Source organism: Onychostruthus taczanowskii, unplaced genomic scaffold (assembly GCF_017590055.1).
Source record: "Onychostruthus taczanowskii isolate IOZ18803 unplaced genomic scaffold, ASM1759005v1 scaffold88, whole genome shotgun sequence".
Classification (NCBI taxonomy): domain Eukaryota; kingdom Metazoa; phylum Chordata; class Aves; order Passeriformes; family Passeridae; genus Onychostruthus; species Onychostruthus taczanowskii.
The window spans coordinates 1,046,976-1,072,666 of NW_024506773.1; positions in this window are offsets into that span (position 1 = coordinate 1,046,976).

Below are 25,691 nucleotides of genomic sequence, written 5' to 3' on the forward strand. Positions count from 1 at the left end.
CAGGCCATTAGCCTTGCTTCCAGGGTTTCTGGCACTTCAGACTCCTCCTTTTTCCCCCACTTGCTAGTGTGTCCTCAAGATACCACCTCCTGCACCTCCTTCCTCCTCACTATCACTGCTGCCCTGTTCCCCACCATTACCCTTATTCTGTACCTCCAAAGGAAAATTCCTGCCAGACCACAACCTGGTCACTCACAGCTGTGTTACCATCCCCTCCCTCACCTCCCGAAATCATCACAGTCTGGTACCACTGCCTTTTCCACCCTGGCCATTGCTATTTCTGTCCCTGCCAAACATTGCAGCACTTCATGCATAATACACAACTTCCAGAAGTACCCATTTGATTTATTTTTTCAAATTCTTCATTTTGGAAAACAGAATCTCTAGCTCTTAACAGCTTAGATTTTATTGCAAGTCGATGAAGACTGAACTACTAAATGCCCCGTGTCTGAATTTTCAAAGCTGTTCAAGCATGCACAAAATAGCCTCAGGGAACCAGCTTAATTTTCAACCATATGTGGGACACCTAAGTTGGATTTTGAAATTTCTCTAGGTTGGTCTTGTAAAAGGCCTAAATACACGTGGAAATTTGGCCACAGATTCCCTTTGAAGCAGAGGAAAGAGGGGGAGAATATTCTGAGTTTCTAAACAGCTTGCATGTTTTTTAAAAATGTACCACTAGGCTTTTAACCCTAAAATAACTAATTATCAGACTAAAGAGTTAATTATAGTACAGCAGCTTTTGGAGAACCTTTCAGGAGAAACATGTCATATAAAGGCTAAGTCTTAGGATTGGAGGTGTGAACTTTATTTAAAGCTTTCAGATCATTGCTCTCTCCCACACACACTGTTAATGTGGACTAAGCTCCAAAGCAATTTTGTACAAAATATATCTAGGGGGTAGATTACAGAGGGTTACATTTAAAACCTATGGTACCTGAATGGATCTCTTATTTATTAATGTGTTGCATTAAAAAAAAAAAAAAAAGAAAGAAGTAAAAATTAGAGGTTGAGACAGAGTGAACTAGAATTGTTTGAATGAGCTACACATCTAAAATGTAACATTGCGAGGTATTTCTTATGCAAAAGAACATACATTTTATATTAAGTATATCTACTTGTAGCATTTTAGCTACAAAAGTTCACATGGTGTATTCCTGCATGGGAGAAAAAGAGGGACCAGCCACATTGTAAACATCCAGGTTTGGAGGATTTGAGTAAGTAATACCTTATTTTGAATAGGAATAAATGGAGGAAAGTTGGGAAAAGGCCTGTGGACTACCAATGAAACCACCTTTTTATTGCCAATCTTGACAAGGTAAAGCTTTTCTTGAGAAATGATGCAGGTTCACAACCTGCCCTTCAGACTGAAGGGCTCAGAGAAATATTAACGAGACAAAGTCTGCAGAACTACAAGAATTTCCTGCTGAATGGTATCAAAGTATAGCTGTTTTATTAACATCCTCTGTGTTGCATTGACCTTGATTGGATGCCAGGTGCCCACCAAACCCCTCTCTCATTCCCCTCTTAGTAGGACAGGGGCAACAGAAAATTAAAAAAAAAAAACCAAAAAAACAAAAGCTAAAACCCTTGTTGCTCAGGATAAAGACAGTTTTACAAAGCAAAAGTAAAGGTCATTAGCAGAAGGAAAGGAAAACAAAATATTTACTCTCTATTTCCCATCAACGGGGATGTCCAGCTACTTTGTGGGAAGTAGTGCTTCAGTACACTTAGTGGTTGCTCTGTGAGACAAACATAGTAAAAAATGGCCCTTCCCCATTCTCTTAGCTTTTTGTTGCTGAACTATATACTATGGAATATCCCTTTGGTTAGTTTTGGTCAGTTGTCCTGCCTATGTCCCCTCCCAAGATTTTGTCCATCTCTGGCTTAGTGGCGCGGGGGGGCAGATCATTGGAGAGACAGTGCTGATGTTGTGTGTACACTGCTCAGCAGCAGCCAAAACACTGGGGAGTTACCAGCTTTCCAGCAAAGCACAGCTCTGTGAGGACTGCTGAGGGGAAAGGGAACTCCAGCTCAGTCAGATCAGATGGATATATCCTCTCAATGGAAGCACAGTATAAAAGAACAGTGATACTAAAAGACAAACCTTAGGCTCTTCCTTAGCCATAGAGTACATAATCACAGTGAGGTAATCTTACACACGTATGAACAGTCCCAAATAATTCTCATTTAGCTGTTTTTATTAAAATCCATCTGATGGACTTAGGTTTCTCTACAGCAAATAGTGCAATTCAAGGATGACTGGCTTGGGACTCCACTTAATAGGCAGAGCTGGATTGCCCTTTGGGTGTTCTGCTGTAGTCTTGAAAAGGTGGTACTTGTACTTTTGCTTCTCACCTTTATTTGCTACATTCACATAAGGAAGACTTAATAATAGAAGGCAAAAGATTGTGAGAGGCAAAACTCCTCTAGTAATCAGCAATCCAAAAGCAATTGCAGCCCTTCCTCCAGCTAGTTCTACTTAGGGACTGTCATTACCTCTGTCTCTGTCTGCTAAGCTATTGCAGAAATATAATGATCTGCAAATGAGGAGGAAAAGTGTGAAAAAAAGAGAAAAAAAAAGCAAAAACCTGCATTTAGCAGAATCTTGCTTTGACTGTTAAGACACCTCTCATAGTTTTGTCAAATACCATTGCAGTGGCCTTGTCTCTTCATAGAACCTGAAACAGCCTCAAATTAATTGTCTCTCCCATTCTAGATGAAAGAATGAGCATATTTTTTTCAACAAAGCTAATTTTGCTGGGTTATGCAGCTTATCTTAGCTTGATCAGAAATCCTGCATCCAAATAAGCCTCCATGGTTTTAGCCTAAAATGGAAAATGCTGGTGCTTTTTATATTGATTGTTTCTCCAAATTTAAATATTAATTAATTAACATAAATAGAAATAATTTACAGAAGCAGCTGTAAATGAGAGGGTATTTTGCAAATACTTGTATTGTTTGTATTTAGCCTTTATATACAGCCTATTAATGAGTAGGGCTCCAGAAGTGTGCACAGAACTGAAAATGGATCAACTGTGCCATAAAAATAATAGGTCATTGCCCCAGGTGGCTGATCCTTGGAAGGATTATGAGGGTGCAACAAAAGCAATCAAAATTACTGAGCCACTAAATTATTATGCAGTTTCAAAAACTCAACATACATTAGTATAGTTTATGTGGTTTATAAGGGTTTTCTATACAGCTAGAGTGCACAGGCATGGTCCTCTCAGTAAGAAGCACATAATTCTGAAGATCAAAGTGCCTGCAGGCCAATTAAAAAGAATACTTTTCTATGTAGTGTTAGCACCATCTTGATTTTTTCCCTGTAAATGTGTATCAGCAGAAACAATTTCAAGAAACACCACAAATGCTGTATTAAAAATAAGCAAATCTCTGTTTCTCCCTTCTGCTATTAAGTTCTTACTACTTGCACTTAGGATTTTTTTTTAATGGAATAAAAATAAAAACAACCTGATGCTCATCCAGCCATCTGGCATAAAAAAAATAAACTGTAGCTAGAAAGGTCATAGAAACTCTGGGGTTTGAGCACATATTATTCAGAAAAATTAAATATGTAAAAAATTAGAAACATCTGTGTAACACAAAATTCTTCCAAGCTGCTTACCAAGATCTAAGATTTCATCTACTACCAAAGCATAGACTACTCCCCTACACCACCATGATACTTTTAGATTTAACCTGTCTGTGGGTCTTTTCTGTTAAAGTAACAGCATTGTCAAGACTTGGACTTAAGACCTGAAAGATTTCTCTTACATCTGTGCCACAGCATATATCACAGCACACGTCACAGTTGAGACAGCTACAATACAGAATATCACCATAAAAGAGAGCATCAGCCCATACAAAGTAATACCATATCACTTCAGAAAGCTTCAAGCATCTGCCCTTTATTACTCTTCAGTCCAACCTTTTATACCCTTCATCTTACATGCCTTACACCTGTGTGTCCTCTCTACCCTTTGGTGATTGGTCAGTGCACTGTATTCATAAATACTGGGACCTTCAGAAAAATCACCTGTGTCTCATTACCTTCAATACTGGTCGCCTGTCCTGCACAGTTGTAGCCCATTAGGGATCAGCTCGGCCCCACCCCACGCCCAATTACCACAAATTGTGTGCCTACATATCTGTAAATGTACGAAAACTTTTTTGTGCACATTTAACTCTCATATATGTAATAATATGTTATTTATGAACGTATTTATTAACATAGTCAACGTGTTATTTCAGCCATTTAGACCCTGTTTAAAGTAACTTTCAAAGCTAGAAAGTACCCTTACAACAATGTAGTAAACCTAAAAACATCAGTTTCAGACACCTGAGAACCAGATATAAACCCCTACTAAAATATTTAGTAAACTACATATTTGTTTAATAAGTATGACATTTTGTCTGCATGTATTTTTGCATTGTGCTCATCTTTAGAACCATCTGTCCTCCAGTGTAAGGACATTTCCAGTTTTTAAATTTCTTTAATGTCTTTTAGGAAATGATAAATCCCCAAGTCTCCTTCACTTCTTGCCATGGACTACAAAGTGGGCACTTATTATTGATCAAAGCCAGCCATAAGAAAGAGATCTAAGCCCTATGTCCCACTTAACATGAATTTTGAGGGCTTTGGCTTCTTCAAACAGAACCAGTTGTCCTGATCTCGTCCTGTGCAGGCTTTGCTTTATGGGGTTAAGAAAAAGCCAAATGCCAGTTGATTCAATTCAGCGATGCTGGTGGAATGAAACCTGTTTATATCAGTTGAAAAGGTGTATCTCAGGAGTCTGACCTTTTACAAGAGAAAGTCGATCCTTAAAATTCTGCAGATTTGTATTACAAAAAAAAATATTTTAAGAAGCTGCTTGGGTCTTAATAGGTTTTGCATCTGACATTTCACTATTCTCTTCTAAATATACATTCCTGGAAAGAACATAATATTTCTTATAGGAATATTTGTTCCAATAATTTGAACTACCAGTAATTCTATGCTTTCAGGGAACAGCAATGATCTGCTCAAGCCCATTTCCATTTCATGATATCTCTGTTATTGCTTCTCCTCTGGCTCCTGAACCACAGCCTTTATCCCATAGAGTAGAATTTATCATTGCAAGCAAAAAAACCCAAAAAACCAAAAACAAACAAACAAACAAACCCACCAAAAACCAAACCAAACCAACAAAATGGAAAAGAAAAGAAAGAATAGGTTTTTTATTAAAATAAAAGTAAGACATAACAAAGTATTTATTGTTTTGCTTGACATTTCCATGAAAAAAATCTTTGTTTAGAACCAGGTGAGATTCTTCCCTTTTCCTCACTATTTTTCCCAATGAAGGAAAATGGGAGAGAAGCAAGAGTTCACATTTTTACCTTTTACAAAGAAATTGTTTTGGGGGAGTTTATCACTCCTTTACCTCAATAATAGAAATCTAAATATTTTTTACATAGATTGAAAAATTCCGTTAAAGCTGTGCTGGTTGTGAACATCTCAATCTTTATGAAAATAATGAAATGTTTTCAAAAAGTTTGTTCAGTTTATATCAAGCTTGGTGAATTCAACTTATAGAATTTTATGTGCTGATAGCTTCTGTTGCACTTAGTTCCTCTTTCAGTTGGAAGCATAAAAACATTTCCTTTTTTCCCTCTTAATTCAGTTTGCTATTTCCGTAGAGTTGATGTTCATTTTGATATGTTGTTATGTTTCTCTCTGATTATCCAGAAATGACTGATTCTAGACTAATTCTAATTGTAGAAGTTAATGCCTTTTCCTACTAATCTAATTTCGCCACCATTTCATATTTTTTGAGGTTAGAATTTTACATGCAGTGACAAGGATTGTTGTAGTATTCTTTTCTTTCTAGAAGATACAAATCCTTTAGGTTTCCTAATTAAGAAAAGCTGTTGGAATGATAAATTTAGCATTAACAGCAAATACAATATCTTGAGGCTAAGCCTCCAATATTCCACCTATTTTAGCACCAGGAAAGTTTGATGACATGTAGTTAAGTCAGCTATCCAATACTATTGTTTAAAGCCTGAAAATCCAATTACAGTCTTTGTTGGGTGTAATTAGTAACACTTCTTTGGTACGTTTTAGCCAGGGCTTTAAAAAGTCCAGTAAAGAATCTATTGTCATCAGTCTCATACAGGAATAAGACGGCCACTTCAAAAAAAGGGAAAAGTCAGAGATGTGTAATGGTTTCTTTGCCTCTGCTTTCAACCAATGATGGTCTAAGGAGGTCCCAGGACCCTGAGCTTGCCTATAAGATCAACTTCCAGTTGACCCTGAATTTGTGCAAGATCTGCTGCTCCAGCTGAATCCCTACAAGCCTGTCAGGCCTGATGGGATACATCCAAGAATACTCAAAGAGCTGCCTGATGTCATTGCAAGGCCTCCCTCAATGATTTTTAAATAGCTTTGGCAATCTGGAGAGGTCCCAGTTGGCTGGAAGCTGGTTAATGTTGCTGCAGTTTTCATGGAGGGTAAAAAGGATGAGATTGCAAATATGGGCCCATCAGTCTCACTTTAGTGACTAGTAAAATTATGGAGAAGATTATGCTGGAAAGTATTGAAAAACACGTGAAGAACGATGCAGTCATTAATCATACCCATCATGGCTTCATGAGAGAAAAGTCCTGCTTGTTAAATTTTCTTTTGTGAAAATGTAACCCACCTAGCTGATCAACCAAAGCTAGTTGATGTAATCTTTATGGATTTCAGTAAAGCTTTTGATATTGTCTCTCACAGGATCCTTCTGGACAAAAATGTCCAGCATGCAGCTGGATAAACACATCATGCAGTGGGTGAGCAACTGGCTCACAGGTTTGGCACAAAGGGTTACAGTCAGTGGGGTCACATCACCTGTCACTAGTGGGGTTCTGCAGGGCTCCATCCTCAGCCCTCTGCTCTTCAGCATCTTCATAAATGACTTGGTCTCCAAAGTATACTAAGTAAGTTTGCAGATGATACAACATTGGGAGAAGCTGTTGACTCCCTTGAAGGCAGACAGACCCTGAAGAGAGACCTGGACAAATCAGAGGAGTGGGCAAGCACCAACCGTATGAAGTTTAACAAAGTCAAGTGCCAGATTCTGCCAGATTCTGGGATGGGGCAGTCTGGGAAATGAGACACTGAAGAGCAGCACCATGGAAAAGGATCTGGGGGTCCTGGTTGACAGAAAGCTGAATGTGAGTCAGCAGTGCCCTGGCAGCCAGGAGGGCCAACCCTGTCCTGGGTACATCAGGCACAGCATCACCAGCTGGGCAAGGGAGGGGATTGTCCCGCTCTGCTCTGCTCTGCGGAGGCCTCACCTTGAGTTCTGGGAGCAGTTTTGGTTGCCACAATATAAGAAGGATATAAAGCTATTAGAGAGGAGGGCCACAAAGGTGGTGAAGGGCCTTGAGGGGAAGGCATAAAAGAAGTGGCTCAGCTCACTTGTATTGTTCAGCCTGGAGAAGAGAACAGAGGGGAGACCTCATTGCAGTCTACAGCTTCCTCATAAGAAGCAGAGGAGGGGCAGAGACTGCTCCCTCTGATGACCAATGACAGGCCCCAAGGCAATGGCCAGAACTTGTGTTAGTGGAAGTTTAGTTTGGATATAAGGAAAAGATTCTTCCCCCAGAGAGTTCTTGGGAACTGAACAGTCAGGGAATTGGTCACAGCACCAAGCAAGTTGAAGAAGAATTTGGACAATACTCTTGGGCACATGGTGTGACTCTTGAGGCTGTTTTGTGTAGGGAAAGGAGTTGGGCCCAATGATCCTTGTGAGTTCCTTCCACCTCAGGATGTTCTATGATTCTGTCTGTCTTGATTTTGTTCTTCCTTTTTTGTTCTCTGCTAGGCAATGGTCAGGAGAACTGGAGACAATATACAAATGGAATATAGTCTCATCTCACATAGTAACAGGCCTTTGCTCAGCTGAGACTGCTAACATCAAATAAATTTTGAAGTGAAGGACACTTAGGATAGTCTAGTCCAATCTCCTGTCAAATCACAGACTGTAGACACTGGCCTGGTGTCTACACCAAGGCCTATTTGTCTATTCCTATGACAAACCCACATCACTTCCTTGAACTAAGGTGTTCTTGTTGAATATTCCAAGTAGCACCTGTATAGCTACATAAAATGACCCAGCAAGAAGAACAGGAAGTTAAACAATATTTACTTTACCATTTTTGTTTCTCTTATCATCATTGTATCTCATCCTCTTTGAAACTACTGATAGACTGTGTTCTCAAAAATGCTCTTAAAATTGAGAATTACTATTTATAAAATGGGCAATAGAGTTAGATGGTAGATTAAGTGATTTTTCTGAAGGTCACAGTATTTATGAATAAACCACAAAATGAGATAAAGTTTTCCGCAATCTGTCTTGACACACAATGTTATTTCTCAAAAAAAAAAATAAAAAATACAAAGCATATTTTTTTCTGTGCTCTAAGGTCAGGCAGAATTCATATCATTCAAAATAGCTCAAAACAGTAAAAATAGCCACTCAACATAGCCAAAGTCCTCTCATGAGTTATGATGACAAAACAAGTACCCTGTGAGCAGCATAGGCAGACTCCATTCATCATGGATAACAGGTTATCTGGATTTTCCACCCTTATGATACAGGCTGGCTCATTTTTAGTAACAAGCCACACATTAATCTTCATTCCTTTAGACAGAGTATATTTTAATATCTCTTAAAGGGAAATCTGACAATAAGAGGCCCAGCTATACATACATTTATATCCATATACAACAACTGATTGGAAACTAGAATCTTCAATCTTACAATTGAGCAATTTAAAAAAAAAATCTGTTGGGGCTTCTTGCATGATTTCTGAATCACCACCCTTACAAGAACTTCAAACTTTTTTCTGAGACAGGGCTTAATATATATGTATATTTATATAAGTATATATGTGTATATGTATGCACACAATAGCTAAAAAGCATTTTGTTTTTCAGCAGAGAAATATTGCATAACATGATTGTGATCTTAGAATAATAATGTCATAGAATTTACAATTATGCAAGCAAGTATGTGTGGCTTAGTGTGGGCTCAGGGTTTTCAAAATTCATCCATTTCAAACATGCATTTTTCTTTCAATGAAATGGAATTGCAATGGCAAACAGTGCCAGTGGTGTTTTGCATCCCTATTGAGGACTTCAGCTGAGAGTTTGAAAACAAACCAGTGGATCACTTCCACAGGATTTTCAAAGGCCTTCTTGTTTCTAAAATTTTAGCAAACTTCCTAAAAGTTTTATTAAAACATAAGTATTTTCAGTCTCCATTTGAGACTGCTTTCTCTAATGTAATTGCATTTTTTTACATAAACGGCAGTTTCACATTTTACAATTCGATTTTGTTCACTCTTTATTTGGAGGTGATACGACAGAATAGGTATAGAAATCCTAAAGGACAGATTTAATAGATCTAGGATCCCTTATCACATCCCTTTTTAGTTCTTATTTGACAAATGGCTTTCAGATGAGCTCTCCTGAGGAGATAAGCCAGAATCTTTTTATCAGTTCCATTGCCATTTTCATAAAGGTTCTTCTAGCTAATTTTCTTTACTATGTGCCTTTTTTCTTCTCAGCATCTTATTAAGCCTTTGCTTTACATTAATAAGCATTCTGTATCACTTTGGATTTCAGGAAGTCTGAAGAGCTTTCTTTTTTAATTTCAAGAGAAGTATTTTTGTTTAACTTATTAGGTATATTAAGCAACAATTTTCAAATTATTTCATTTGCTATATCACATAAGGCCAATCATTAGTGAGTTTTTATTTTTAATGAGGGAACATTTCATGTGCTTTTCTCAGTTAGTCTCTGGGACGTCTCAGGAAAGGCCATGAAAGGTTAATGTTATCTTCTTGTAACTTTCAGGGATTTAACACAGTTTATGCTGCTATGCAGGGTGCCATTTCTGACATACCTGCTTATCACATTTGATTTGGGAATTCCCATTAATGCATTTTTCCCTGCTATATATGTCTACTGGGTGCAGGTGCCCAGGCTCTGGCTGGCAGCTGCAGGGGTGTCCATGAAAAGAGGGGATGAGCTGCCCCATGCTGAGCACAGCCTGTTCCAGCAGTCCCAGAGCTGAGACAGGGTGAGGGAGGCTGAAGGGAGGAAGCAGGTTGTTTTAATGCCCATCTTTCTATTTCACAATACCAAAATCTGTTTTATATGGCAATAAAATTAAATTTCCACAAGCCAAATGCTCCTCACTGAGGAAGGGTGAGTGAGCTAGCAGCTGGTGGGGGGGGGAGGGGGGGTGGGCAACACCTTAGTCAAGGTCTTTCCCCCACCTCCCCGCCATGCTGTTGAATATTTCTCCCCAGAAAGAGGGACTGTCATTGTGTCAGAGGCATCAGCAAACCTGGGAGATGGTTAAAGATGGCTCTAACCAACAATGTGTTGGGGACGTTGCTTTCTACATGGTACAAAGCTAATTTGCAACATGAAAACTTGCGCAGCCCCTGGGCCGTGAGTCTGTTCTTCTGCTGCCATGAAGCCTCATGGAATATCTGTTTATTTAGGAAGGCTGTTTTTAACCAGCACAACACAGTCCCTTCATCCTCCCTGTTCTCTGACCTTCATAAGGTGCAGACCTGGTATCCTGTGCTCCATAGTTAACATCTGGCTCTAGGGAGATACCTAAGGCCCCACTTTGCTACTGACACACTTCCTATTTGCAGTAAAAGATCCTTTATAAACACTGTCCATTCCACTCTGAAGATAGAAATTTCTTACCCTGCAGATATGGCTAAGTGTCTGCTTTCCAAGAAACTAAGTTTCTCTCAGACATACACAGACTTGCTCACTTTCATTGGTGCACAGAGAGACAGATACATAAGAAGGCTGGTCCTTTCTGTTTCTTAAGAAAGTCAGTTGTTTGCAGTTTTCAGCTCAGCTAAAAAAAAATAAAAATCAAGAGAGATCTGATTGCACTTAGCAGTACAGTTTGGAAGTAACTTTGTAAGCATATTAATTACAGAGCTGGGGTGGCTGAAGGAAGTAGGCTGGGATAGTCTCAGGAAACGTGAACAGCATCCTTTAAAAAATTTACATAAATATTACAAAATTGGAGGCATCACTCTGTTTATCCCTGAAGGGAAAAAAGAGAAAATTCATGCCTCCATCCAAAATGAGTTCCTCACTTTTCTACAGTTTTTTTTCCATTAGTTTTGACTGTGTACACAAAACACAGGAAAAAAAGAAAGGAACTAATTAAAACAATTTGAACTGCTTGAGCAAGAACCAAGAAACAAACACCCAAAGGGGTACCTAAAACCGTCTATTAAAGAAGAACTATTCATAACATAAATCTCCTCACAGGTTCTTCCACCAACCATATGCCTTTGACCACCTCTCACTCCATCAAACAGAAAAAAACATTAATTTTTCTTACCGTTAATCCAAGGAATACCCAGCTTTTTTTTTTTTCATTTCCCAGTAAATACATATAAAATAATTTTTAATATTTCTCTATTAAAATATGCAGCTTCCATGATTTTAACAAAAACAGAAAAATTACTCTTTTGCCCTCTTACCCTGAAAAAAATTATAGACATGGCATAATTCTATGTTTAAACATATTTTTTAGAAATTCTACATTTAAACATAGTTTTTTTCCCTTCATCATTCACTGCCTATCTGTAATTTAAAATAAACTTGGAAAAAAAATTCAACAAGGCTGAGTGAAGGAGTGCTATAAGAATGATATGTTGGACACACAGATTAATTATCATTATTTAGATTATCTATGCAGTCCACATATTAAATTACTTCACAAGAATTTTAATTTGTAAGTTTTTTTTGGGAGGGTTTATTTTTGTAAATGGAAGTCTTACAAGACTTCAAAGAACAAAGGATATGCAGATTTCTTTAATTCTGATTTATTTGAGAGAATACAAGTGTTCTTTTCCAAGGGGCATCAGAGAACTTCATCATGAGGACTGCTGTGGTCCCAGTTAAAGAGAGCTCATTAATTCATGGCTTAGAGACCAGATAATAGGGGAGTGTAAATGACTGAACTTCACAGATTTAGTGTGTCCTGTATGGAAATTCAACTTCTGCACTCCTTGCAGTTTTTCTTCCCAGAATAAAGTAGATTCATTATTAATCTGAAGGAGCTCCTGGGGCAGTTTTTTTACCAGTTTTGGTATCTTGATCAAGAATTTAGATAAAATACACCAAGGACCTTATAACCAAACCAGTGTTCTCTCGGCTATTTGTATCCTATCAAAAATTGTAATTTAAAGACGTATTTCAGCAAAGAAAGCTGCTCCTTTTTAGAGAGGCACTTAAACCACTAGTTCCACCACTGAGATAAAATTACAGTTTTTCTTTAATAAATGCTGTCTTATATCACGCTCACAAACAACTATCTCAGCTTCAGGCTAGTTAGCCACATAAGCAACCTTATACCAGTCTGAATAACTGGGTCAAAAACTGGCTTTTCATTTGCAAGCGCTCTCAGGCTGTTAATTTCAAGTACACCTAAGAAGTTAACACCTCTTCCAACAAAAACATCCAAGTGCATTTTCTTTGGCAAATTAGGGTCATACATTCTGGTCTTGAAGAGCACTAAATATCCTTTTGCAGGCTGTGATCATTCAATATTAGGAATTCCTAAAGACACACCTGAAATTCCAAATAGACTGGGAGATACCTGTGTTGTCATTCCAAGCAGTGGGCTGTGCAGGGCAGTGTGCTAGTGCTAAGGGAAAGGCTAACCTTGCTTTGCGCACAAATTTTTCCTGCAGGTAGTTAGTCAAGTGTTTATCCAGGTACTACCATCCCCCTACTTTTTTTTTTTTTTCTTAATTATGAAAAGTATTATTTCCCTCAATACCAAGGCACAGACAGAACTTGTTTAGTATGAATCACTTATTTCTGAAGAGCCTGGAGTTAGCACTCAGTTCTATAACACTACAAACATGACACATCAAGCAAATAAGCTCTATGCCTACATTTTCTTCTCAGTAGGTTATATTAGTGGTAGAAGGTTTTAATGCTAGATGAAATAAAAAAGAACAATCATTGAATCTACCCATGGATGTACTGCAATAGTTCTCATTTGCATTCATCTCCTACTCCAGCAATGAAAAGTCATCTTACAGTAGGCATCTCCTGATGACTAGCTTGTATTCTGTCAAGCAGTTTGTAATTAGAGAATAATCTCATAAGGCCATTCACATGCCTTAGAAGGCTGTGCATACACAATAAATTCCAAAAGTCAACCTGGCCCTAGGAAAGCATTTTTGCATGACAGAGGTGAGCTTTGCTTACAGGTCCCATCACTTACCACGTCAAGAATGTTACAGAAGTATAACATCCGAAACTGAACTTGAATTTATAAAGTTTAAATAACCCACCAGAATGTGATTAAAGACTTCTCTAAACAATACAATGCAAAAGAAAAGACTGAAGGAAAAGCCCAAACCAGTGAGAGAATTTGCAGAAAAACTTGTTGAGCACAATTTAATAAACACAAAAAAGAAACTCAGTCATTTTGACAGCTTTCAACAAATATGCAAACAACATTTGTAATTAGCCTGCAGTCATACCTACTTTGACATCTGGATTAATTAGGGCTTCATCAAGACTCCCTTCTGGCTTAGGGCAGATTTCAAAGGAATGCTACACACATATATGTTGTCCCTGAAATGCATAACTCACGTGGGACACTGGCTATATGTGACATCAGCTGCACAAAAATGAGCACTTACTAAAGAAACTGCATGAGAACTTTCATGGATCTGAAAGAAAAGATTAGGCAAGCGCTAATACCGATTCAACACCGCCTTATTTTGGACACAGAAGTCAAGTACTGGATGCCCAAAGCAGACTTATATTTTTATTTAATCTCATCAAAAGTTGGTGTTATGAGATGAGAAAACAGATGCTTATGTGGCTGCAGAAATGTCTTCAGTCTGTGCCCTGAATGCTGTGACTTTTAGAGTCTTAATGCTCTATTCTTCTCTATAACAAAAAGCTCATTTGTTTATTTCTAAGAAAACCCAGGTTCTCAGTGAGGTGATATTTTAATATTGATATTAAATGTCATGACACTCAGCTTATTGAGAGTTGGCAACTCTGCAAACTGTAGTGGTGCATGGAGTTGTGCATAAGCATGTACATATTAATTGAAGATTTGGGCTGTAGTTTTCAGGCATCCTGGTGCAGAGGAAAGGTTATAGTTCTATGCATTCATGCATTCATTAGAATTCAGATAGGCTGTAGCTTGCACTTTATTTGCTTGAAAAAAGCCCAGAAATATCTAATTTCTGGTCTTCTTGTCAAGAAATTCATGCTGATGTCAAAAGCAGATCTTTTTAATGTTATAATTTAGCAGAGTAACACCAACAGAAGATGGAGGAACATTTAATATCCTTATATTCCTTTTTTATTATTTTCCTAAGGAAAAAAAAAAAGTATTTCGAATTCTTAGCATAAGAATTATATTTCACAGGAGTTTATTGTTGTTATGTGTAAAATTGTGTAAGTTTATATAAAAAATAAAATGCATGTAAACATTTCATGATCAAAAGGTTAAGCTCTTACTGTGGTTTTAACATCACTGTTTTTAGGTCTCTTGTTACTGATTTCTGAACTGAAAGTTGTGAGAAGCATTTAAACTCTCCAAATTCCAACTCGGACACCATATTCCCCAAGTGAAAAGCTTATATCAAATTGTGGCACAAGCTCTGAGGAGAAAATGTTATTTACCATTTACACTAAATATGATTATTATGAGTCATGATGTAGAATGCATTAATCCTAGTGCCTCCTGGATGTCACAGCTCTCTATCTCACGCAATACCGTATCTCTCATCCCAAAGATCTGACCTTTTAAAAAGCTAGTCCCTTGTCATCATTTTCTGTAGAAGAGATGGGTTCTTACAAGGCAGCTTAAGGTCTTTCTGAACCATCACTGACAAGTTTAGCTTAAAAAAAAATATTTTTTGCACATCTCCTCAAGGAGTTTGTGCTTCTTCTGGGCTTCCAGTGACTATGTCATTTAAAATGAAAATGAGGTGAGGTCCAGCCTAGCTTTTCTTACCCAGAAAAACCAGCAGATTCCAGTCTTTCAGTGGTTTGTGACAGCAGAAGGATATTGAGGAGTACATTTTTAAAGGACTAGATCTTGAAACAAATCATCAATCTGGGAATTTTTTGAAGAAGATTCTGCAGCCAGCTCACTCATCTATTTTTTTGACCCTTAACAGTAAACATTGTCTGTCCATGTTGATTGGGAATCCATAAGAACCAGAAGGTAGATAAGAGAAGGGAGAATTGCAAGTTCAGTTGCAAGAGACATAAGACATCTCAACTTCTGGGTGATGGCCAAAAAGGATAATGCATAAAATCTGATGAGATTACACCCAGTTCCTCCCCACATTAGAGCTGCTGGTGAAATCACACAGGTCTCTGGATTTCCAGCAGGCAAGATGCAGGGCTGCCAGCTGCCAGTTCAAGTAGTATCAATGCCGGGTGACTGGGGAATAATGTGTTCTGACTCTGTGATTCAGAAGGCTAAATATAGCTTTATTAAGCTATATTATATTGCATTACATACTATACTAATACTATACTAAACTATACTACACTATGCTATACTAAAGAAAAACCCGTGACCCTTTCCAGACAGTCATGACACAGCTTTCACCCAATTGGTCAACCAGTCCAAGCAACCATCAGCAAAGTCCAATTAACAAATCACTCTCGGTAAACAATCTCCATAACACATTCCACGTGTGCCAAACAACAGGAGCAGCGAATAGAGATAAGAATTGTTTTCATTCCCTTCTCTGGGCTTTCTCACTGCCTTCCCCAGGAAAAATCCTGGGAGAGAGAATTATGTCTCTCTCTGTTCAAAGAGTATGTGAATACCACAAAGCAGTGCAGAAAAATGGTCAAGGCTGATAACTTTGGACATCAGCACTGAGTCTGGCAGCTCTCACTGAGAAGGGCTGTTGGGATGTTTTCTGATGGAGAGACCAACACAGGCATCCTCGTAAGGAATAACCGAGTCACCTTAGCTAAGATATTGTATTGCACAAAGTAAACATGGCCTTGATATTGTTGTGAAAGAGCTAGCAAATAGGGCCTTACCTTTTCATGTAGTCTCAATCCAGTCATTGCAACCACATGTAGGCACACGTACACAAAAAATGCATGTGGATGCACATGCATTCACTGTATTTCCAAAGACCTTACCTCTTGCTGGGTCACAAAGATATCATTTATTGTTAACAGGTCTTCAAAACCCACTGAAGGGGAAAATAAATCAAAAAATCAGACTGAAAAAGACCTCTTACAGATTTTACTCGATTATGAACAAGGTTTAAGATTTAAATAAAACATATTTCATGCCCTCGGACATTGTTCTGGAGATGAAATTCTTTGAATCCATGTTATTGAAACAGAAGCTTGATTTCCCTCCAGGAATTATGAATTGCTCTGTCTGTTTGAGTCTAATTGAGCCAAATGGTAGATATGTGCCCTCCAAGTGAAATTTTTCCCACTATACAAAATTAAAAATACCACAAGTTTGTTATTTTTTTTTTAATCTAAGAAATGACATTAGTATTTGGCAGCAGCTAGCTATGCAAAGCAAAATGAAAAATCCAGCTGACTGACCAAAAAAGCATCCCAGAAACAAAAGCAGAAACCAACACCCCCCAGAAACAAACAACTCTCCCTCCAAACCCTAATCTCATTATCAAGATACTAACATTTTTTAAAATCATGCTGTGTTAAAATTCAATCTAAGGGTTAAAATATTTTACCTCTGCACATATTTTTATAAACACATAAAGAACAGAACAGAAATGAACAGAACATTATAGAACAGAAATGAAACTAGAGTTTACGAAAGCTAAGCACTTGGCACAGAAAATTTTATTAACTGTAAGGATACCACCACAGTCCTAAAGTTTATGCTCAATTTAATTTTTTTTTTTTTTTTTTTTTTTTTTAAAGATTTGGTTAGTAGAATTTTGTGTTTTGTTCATTGCACTAGTGCTGAAGAAAAGTAGACAGAAGCATATAAGAAGCATATAGTGCATACTTCTGCATAAAGAATAATCAAGTTTAAGGGCTAGGTTATCTATTTAAGCAGCTAAGGTTGGGAAACACAAATGTGCACAGTGCCTTTACAGTCCTAATGCAGCCACTGAGATCCATATACATGTTTACACTAGGCTATCTGGAAGATTAGAGGATGGGTGTTAGAAATAGTGAACAAACAGGACTGTGCCTCAAATAGAGCTGTTGCCCTCAGAATTTCTGGAAGCACATTGACCTGGACATCCATGCCTACACACGCACATTTGGAGCCCAGCACAACTGGCTGTGGCATTTAGAGGTTGCCAAAACAAAAGCCAGGCCAATACATTTTACCTACAAGCTTGTCAAAGCCTCAGCACTGTTTGTTTCTGTAGCTGCATCTGCACCTGCCAAGCAAAAGTGTGCTGAACCCTTGTGCCAACAGTGGGTTCAATAACAGGTCCTTGCATCCTCTGGCTCTGCCCAATCCCTTACACCAGAGAAATGCCAGGGCAGGCAGGTGCTTGAAGGGAAACCCAGTTAGCCTTGTCATATCCTAACCAGGCCCCTGTACTGGATAACCTCCACATCCTCAGGTTCTGGGAAGCAAGGACTCTAGCAACGTATTTCCACTTTCTGTTTCTAGTGTTGCTATAATTTCAGAATTTCTCATCTGGTAATGAGATGAGCTAGATACCAGATGAAAAGATGCCTCAATCCTCAAATCCAACTCCCCCTAATTAATGTGGGGATTATGCAATTTAATCCCTTTCAATATGTTGTCTAGCCCATTCTAGAAGTAATTCGATTTCTTTCTTATCCTTCTCTGTACCTGTATTGTGAGAAAGAACTTAGAGGAAATGTAATGTGGTAATGACAATATCCCCTGGCTAGAGGAAGCTGATGTGGCAGACTATATTGGTATGAAGGATGAAAGTAAAGGAGAATGATAGAACAGTGATGTACCATCTATCATGTACCTGCAGGAGACCTGCTCTCTTCATTTTGTTGGGTTATGATGGTTGTTTATTGTCCTAGGAACATGCATTTCCAATTTAACTAGGGCACAACAGATTGCCAGGAGAGGTTCTAGATGCCCCATCCCTGAGACATTCAAGGTCAGTTTGGAAACAGCTCTGAAAAATCTGATGTGACTGAAGGAGTCACAACATGGGCAGGACCTGAACTAGATGAACGTGGACTAGGTGACCTTTAAAGGTCCTTTTAAATACAAACCACTCTATGATCCTATAAAAGAAGGAAATTCAATATATTTTTTTCATTTGAAGAGTTTGTACATTTTTCACAAACACAGAAAATAAATAATTGATCAATATTTTGATTACATTGATGCCAAGCAGCAACATTCACAATATTAAGGATGTATTCTTAAGTGGAACAAAATAAAGCATTTTCACAGGAGTGCTGTAGCATTGCCAATAACCAGATATATATCTGTCAATTAAAATCTTTAGTGAAATACCCCACAGAATTTTATCAAAGTCTATGCTACAACTGCTTAAAGAAAAGTTTTCCCTTACTAGATACAGAAGGACTCTGAAAGAAAAGCTAATACAACAGAGAATACCATTTATAGAAATAATGAATGTAAACTTAAAAAAAAATATTTTAATAGACTTTTCAAGAAAAATGGGTCTTTCCACTTTGACCATTTGCACACAAGCAATCTGTACATAAGACATATCTGCAGAGAAATTGCATGGGAAGGAACAAAATAATGATATCAAATTTTTAGTTGAAGATACAAAAATCAAAATAGTTTGGTTTACCATTTACAGAAAAGTTTTCCCCATTTCATCTGGAGACAAATTAGAATCTTATTGGCTATTTAAGCTCAGTGCTTAAGATTAAATACGATAATGAATGTTGCCAATGGATATTATAGGAACACTGTTTCCCTAGCAATGTGTGCTTGAAAATGGGACGCATAAAGAAAAACACATACAGAACTAGCCAAAAGAAGCAGTCAAAGGAGGAGAAAAATGTATTTGTGTTAGTCAATATACATGTGCTGGAAATACCAGGAGACAGAGAAGAACAAATAAGACCAGTGGAAATGTTCAAGTTAAATGAAAAGGTGCAGAAGCAGGCTCAGACTGCAAGCCACTACAGACTCAAAAATGCAGTATGAAAGAATCAAGACAGCAGGAGATTTTGCTTGGCTTCAGGCACTGGAAGGAACCACAGATAGATTAATTCTTTCCTTCATAAAGAACCAAGGAAAAAGCATGTACCAGGAGAAAAAAAACCCAAACCCAAACCAGCTAAGGAATGCTTAGAGGGTCCTAAAAAACAAATAAAGATGTTGACAGAAGAATGATGTATGCAAGTAAATAAAGCTGACAGTTCCTAACAAGGAATCATTGAATTATAGAATGGTTTGAGTTGGAAGGGGCATTAAAGATCAGCTAGTTCCATCCCCCTGCAATGGACAGAGACACCTTCCATGAGCCCATGTTGCAAAGGCCCATTCCAATCTAGCCTTGAACACTGCCAGGGACAGACACAGAAACAGAAGTCCACAATTTCTCTGGGTTACCAGTTCCTTGAGTGAAGAATTTCTTCCTAATATCTAATCAAAATCAAATTTTAGTTTAAAGCAGTTACCCCTTGACCTATCACTACAGGCCTTGGTAAGAAGTTGCTCTCTGTTTCTGATAACATTAGTTGTCCTTCCTTTATGTTACGAACTGCCCTTGAAGGGGAGGATAACTAAAGCCCTTGTTAATAGATCCCTTGGGGCAGATTAGAGTGAAATGACACTGAATGATGGATGTTCCTAAAGATATATATAGGTAAGATTTATATTAGAACAATTTGGTTTCAATGGAGGCATGTAGCCATTTTGGTTCTTATTATCTATAGCAATATATAGCAATATAAAAACATAAAAATAACACTTAAAAATGCATAAGGAAAAGAAAGAAAGAGAAAAAAGGATAAGAGTATAAAGATATCACCACCCGTGGATCCAGCAACAAGATTTGCTGTCTGGTCATTTTGCAGTTTTGCTGTCTGGTCAAAGTGATGGTCTCAGTCTTGCTCCATGGGGTGTGAGGGAAAGCCATGAAACACAAAATTCAAACATTCAGGTTTAGGTGGAATGCCCAAGCACCTCCTGTGTCAGGAGAGTTTTATGCTGTCTTTTGCAGCACTGTGGATCTGTTGCAACACCATGGATTACATGCAGTCCTCTGGTGGAAGACTCCAGAAATGAGTCTGGGAGCATTTTGGGCATCTTTGATGATTTATGACCTGCTTCTCACATCAGCATGCTGAACCAGTTATGCTTCATCAGAAAGGATGGATACCCTCAGGCCTATGTGTGAATGTGAATGTTGTATGTGAATATGACCTTCCTGGGTTGGGGGAGAGTTTTACAGCTAAGCCAATTGTGTAAGGAAGGACATTGGCATGATAAAAAACACCACCCCACCTTGCAGGATTGGCTTTTTATCAGATGTGATAAAAATGTGCCCTTATTTGGCTCAAAACCGAGCTTGTAAACTCCAGTGCTAGGCATGCACCTCCTCTGTACCTGGGTTGTGACCTTGCACATCAGCAAAGCACCTGCTGCTTTTGCAAATGGCTGTTTGAGTCATTAACATTCCAGTCTCACATTTCATCCCCCAATATTGTAGTTACATCCTAGAAGGCCAACAAATTTGTCAAGCATGACTTGCCCTTAGTGAAGTCATGTTGGCTGTCACAAATAATTTCTTTGTTTTCAATATGTCTTAGCATATATTCCAGGAGGATCTGCTTCATGACCTTGTAAGTCACAGAGAAGAAAGTGGCTGGCCTGTAGTTCACTTGGTCTTCCTTTTTTCTCTTCTTAAAATGGAGGTTGATTCCCCTTTTCCAGTCAATAGGAACTTCACCAGACTGCCACGACTTCTCAAATAGAATGGATAGTAGTTTAGGTACTTACTTGCCAGTTCCCACAGGACCCACAGCTGCCTCTCATCAGGTGCTATAATTTTGAACAGTAGATATTTTGAAAGGTTTTCTAAGGTTCCTTAGATCTCAAATCTGATCTTCTCCTACAGCAGGTGGTTCTTCATTCTTCCAGTTCCTTCCTCTGCCTTCTGCATCTTGGGCAGTGTGGCTGGAGTATTTGCTGGTGGAGACAGGGACAAAAAAAATCATTGAGTACCTCAAGCTACTCCTTCTCCTGGGTTAACAGGTCTCTTGGAAATCCTCCAGATTTCCCTCCTCATTTCCCTAGCCTTCTTTTTATCACCAATATACATCTAGATGGTTTTGTTTTTACCTTTGACATCCTTAGGCAGGTTTAATTCTATCGAATCTTCAACTTTCCTAACACAATCCCTGTCTCTTTGGACAACCTCTCTGTATTCCTCCCAGGCTCCTTGTCCTGGCTTCCACCCTCTGTAAGCTTTCTTTCTATGTTTGAGCTTGTTCAGGAGCTCCTTGCTCATCTAAGCAGACCTGTTTATGCCTGAGTTCATTTTCCTTTGGATACATTGCTCCTGAGCTCTGAGGAGGTGATCCTTGAATATTAATTAAACAGCTTTCTTTGGCTCTTCTTCCCTACAGTGCTGTATTCCATGGTACTTTACCAAGAAAATTCCTGATGAGGCCAAAGGTTGTGTGCCCTCCTTGCTGCTCCAAGCACCTCCAATTCCATAATTTCACAGTCACTGCAGACAAGGCTGCCGTGGAGGACTACATTCCCCACCAGCCCCTTGTTGTTAAGAATAAAGTCCAGCAGAGTACCCTTCCTTATTGTCCCCATGTCTCACTTGGAGAAGGAAGTTATGATCAACATCTTCCAAGAATCTCCTGGATTGCTTATGCCCTGCCATGTTGTCCCTCCACCAGATATTGGGGTGGTTGAAGTCCCCCATGAGGACCAGGGCTTGTGAATGTGTCTGCTCCTATCTGTCCACAGAGGGCCTCATTCACTCTGTCTTCCTTGTTGAGAGTCACCTGTCCCTGCTTTCCCTTTAATTCTGACAGATAAGCTCTCGGTCAGTTCCTCATCCTGGCAGAGATCCAGCTGGTCACTTACACAGAGGGCACAACCTCTTCTCATCTCCCCTGCCAAATATAGGAGAAATGCACACACAGACTTGGATTCATTCCAAACATGGAAAGAACAACCTCACAAAATTAGCAGAAAGATATGGGAGAGATGATGTTGTAGGGAAGTAGTCTGTACAGCGCAGTGTTTCTCTGTATAATAAAAAAAATGTATATCCATTTAAGCCAAGAAGGAAACAGCACCTTTGGCATGAAATTAGAAATGTACTTGCAGTTGTTTCAATGAAAAAAAATCCTAGCTGACCCCACATTATAAAGGAAGCTAAACGATCAACACTCATGTTAAGAATACTTTCTTCCTACTTGCCTGGATAGAGCAGCTGAGCTCAAAATATGCTAACAAGTGATGCAATTCTGGCTCAGCTTATTGTCCAAGGAACAAGGCTGTTAGGTGACATGAAAGAAGTGTTCTATTGCTGTGAAAAGGAAATTTCTAGAGATGTTCTCAAGAAGCTGAAACTGCCTCTAATTGGAGTATGAGAAGAATAAGAGGCTGCTTTTATGTAAAATAAGTGTTCAGGACACCATCACATTTTTCAATGATCATTACAGTGAGAAGAAAAAAATAGAAACAAATAATTAAAATTATTCATAAAGTTACTCAAAATCTCAGCTTTAGCTTCCCTTCCCTATGTGGTGGGCATCTAATTCATGTCCTCTTACCTCTGTAACCACCCCACTCCTCTCTTTTCGTCTCCAGTTCCCAGTATCTTCATGTCTCCGCCCTAGCACCCTTATGCACCACACCTACCTCCACCACAATCTTGTAGGTTGAGATCACACCTCCTCTGTGTCTCTTACTCCTTAGGGCTAAAGGGTGGAAAGCATGGCAGAGGTGACATCTTAACCCACAAAGTCAAAAGCTGATTTCACCTCAGCTCCCCACCCCCACCAGGGCTCAAATATCTGGGCCACACTTTGTCACACACAACTGGATAGTTTGAACCAGTGTGAACATAAATGCAAATATTATCAAATAGGCCAGGGTGTAATGAATGCTCATCGTATCTGGAGAAATCTGGTATCCTGATGAAAAAGCTTTTTGGCTCATGCTCAGAAAGTCTTTTTCAGAGGCTTTTCACATGGCTAAAAGTGGGTTGTTTTTTATGGAAATAAAGAGAACATTTGCAGGTAATGATTCACCACCTCAAGTGCTGGCACTAAAACATGGGGTTTGGTGGATTGAGAGAAGGAAAGAACACTGCTGGTGGTTCTTAAAAATATTTTCAGATTTATTCTTTCAAGTGAACTAAACATATTTTCCCCTAATCATCCTCTTATAAATAACTGTGCCATGTTGGTGTGAAGTTTTCACAGAAAATTGCTGAATATAAACAGCTGGAGGTGCATGCACAGCACGGAAAACTCTTTCCTGAGGAGTTTAGAGTTGATAAAATCCTCCAAACACCAAAAGTAAGATTATGGGAGACAAATCAGGTTTGTTCTAAGGGTTACTTAAGTCTAGACTGTGCCGCCCACAGCCACACAGATTATACAGGACACCCACAATGTGATCTCTCAGAGTCTGACTGATGCTTTCCTGTTCTGTTAGTCTCTGAAACAGAATTAAAATTCAGTCAGGCTGAAAAGAGCTTTTTACTCTGTGTATGAGGGGAAATAACAATAACTATGCAATTCATAAAAATCTTCTAGCGTGTATATACACATGCATGCCTCCACTGATAAATCCAAACCAGAGGTAAACATAGAGGAGGCATTAAGTTGTCTTTTCCTGGAGGGAGAGAAATCTGCATGACAAGTTTATTGAAGCATTTTACAGAAATCTGGGATACTGTTCAACATACACAGCAAGTTCTTATTACAGGCTGCAGTTCACCATAAACAGCAATTTTGGATGACAATGTTGTGCATTCGTCATCAAACGTTGTTTGCAAACAGCAAGAGGATTCCATCTGCCGTTATTTTTTACAATTATATAAATAGGAATATTTAACCAGATAGACATTTCATATATAAAAATGTATCAGCATGAGGAATGTAAGCCAGAAAATAAAATTAAGATGAAATAGAAATTTACCCCAGAAAATATAGCATTTTTAAGTGAAATTTAAGGCAAAGAGTAAATTACGTTCTGAATAAAGTAAATTCTGATAACAAATTTAGCATACTTGTCGCTTTCTAATAAAGAAAGGAAAAATGTTCTGTGGAAATGCTTTGAAGCAAAATATGAAAGCATCTGCTTTCCAAAGGCTTTGCCAAAAAATAGAGCATCCAAGCTCATAGCAGAATTGAATAAGCTGTCACTGTGCTACAGAGGAGTTTTAGTTCAACTGTTTCACTATACCCTTCTTTACCCTTTCAGTATACACTATCTTCTATAGAATATGTTCCCTGGTCCTGAGACACTGGAAAGAGGAAAGAGGAAAATAGTCTGGGGAATATGACTCCCAGTGGAAGAGGACACAGTCTTCCAGTGCAACTAGTTTAAAGCATCCTTGTGGTATTTCAGGATCATCATTATTTTCTCTCTTTGCTGAAGTTGATATTTTGTATGAGAAAACCCCTTCACAATTTCCCAGTCTTTCTGACTCCTTGAGAAAAAGACCATTTTCTGACCTGCTACTTCACTTACTCTCTAATCATAAGGCTTGACAATAAAAGTAGTGTAGCACTTCAGGCCAGGATCAGTGGAAATCAAGTATTGTTCATAGATTACTTTCTTGCAAAGATCTGTCAATAGATCATTAGCATGTACATGTTGGCAATAAAAGTTTCAGTTGACACAGAGATATAAGTTTCTCTCTCTAATTTTCTTCTGAGGAGTATTGGGTACTTAAATGCTGTCTGAGTGATGATTCAGCATTTTGAGTGGTGCTGTGAAAGTATTTTGGAGACAGTCAATCCTTTTGTATCTTCTATTTCTCAAGAAGCTACTGCACATATTCCTCAGCTTTACTCCATATTCTCTCCCATGAACAATATGCAAAATTATAATTAAGACAAAGCACAATGTGCTTGTACAAAACAGGTTTGCTTCCTCCCAAAAGCACAACTTATGCAAAGACCTTGTGAAAAAAAATACTACTTTCAAGCCAGTGAATACATGTGCTGTGTGATTCTGTGCTCTGGGGCCTGCCTCACAGCAGCAGTTCAACCTCTAAGCATGAGAGTGATTACAAAGTTTCTTGCTATGGTAGCATGTGTTTGCCAATTAACTGCATCTAGTCGTTTCAGTAGAAATGTACTGCCAAAATGCTCAGAAGACCTCTTGATTTAGCTTAAGGTTGTGTTTCTTGCTTCAGAGAAGACTGCAAAATCTGTAATTTTCACTACAATTAATAAAATATCATCTTCCATACTCAAAAATGTAAAGATTCCTGGTTATATATGTTACTCTATTAGTTCCTAAGCTATGTAAATTATCCATAGACTTTTATGTATTCTTCAGGAGACAGTGGTAATTAAACACCAAGATTTGTTCTTACCTTACTGGAAGAGTATTCCATCAACAAAGTAATTCAGTTTATTTATGGTTCAGCAGCATCCATGAAACTTGCCCTCTGCTACACTCTTTGTGTTGTCA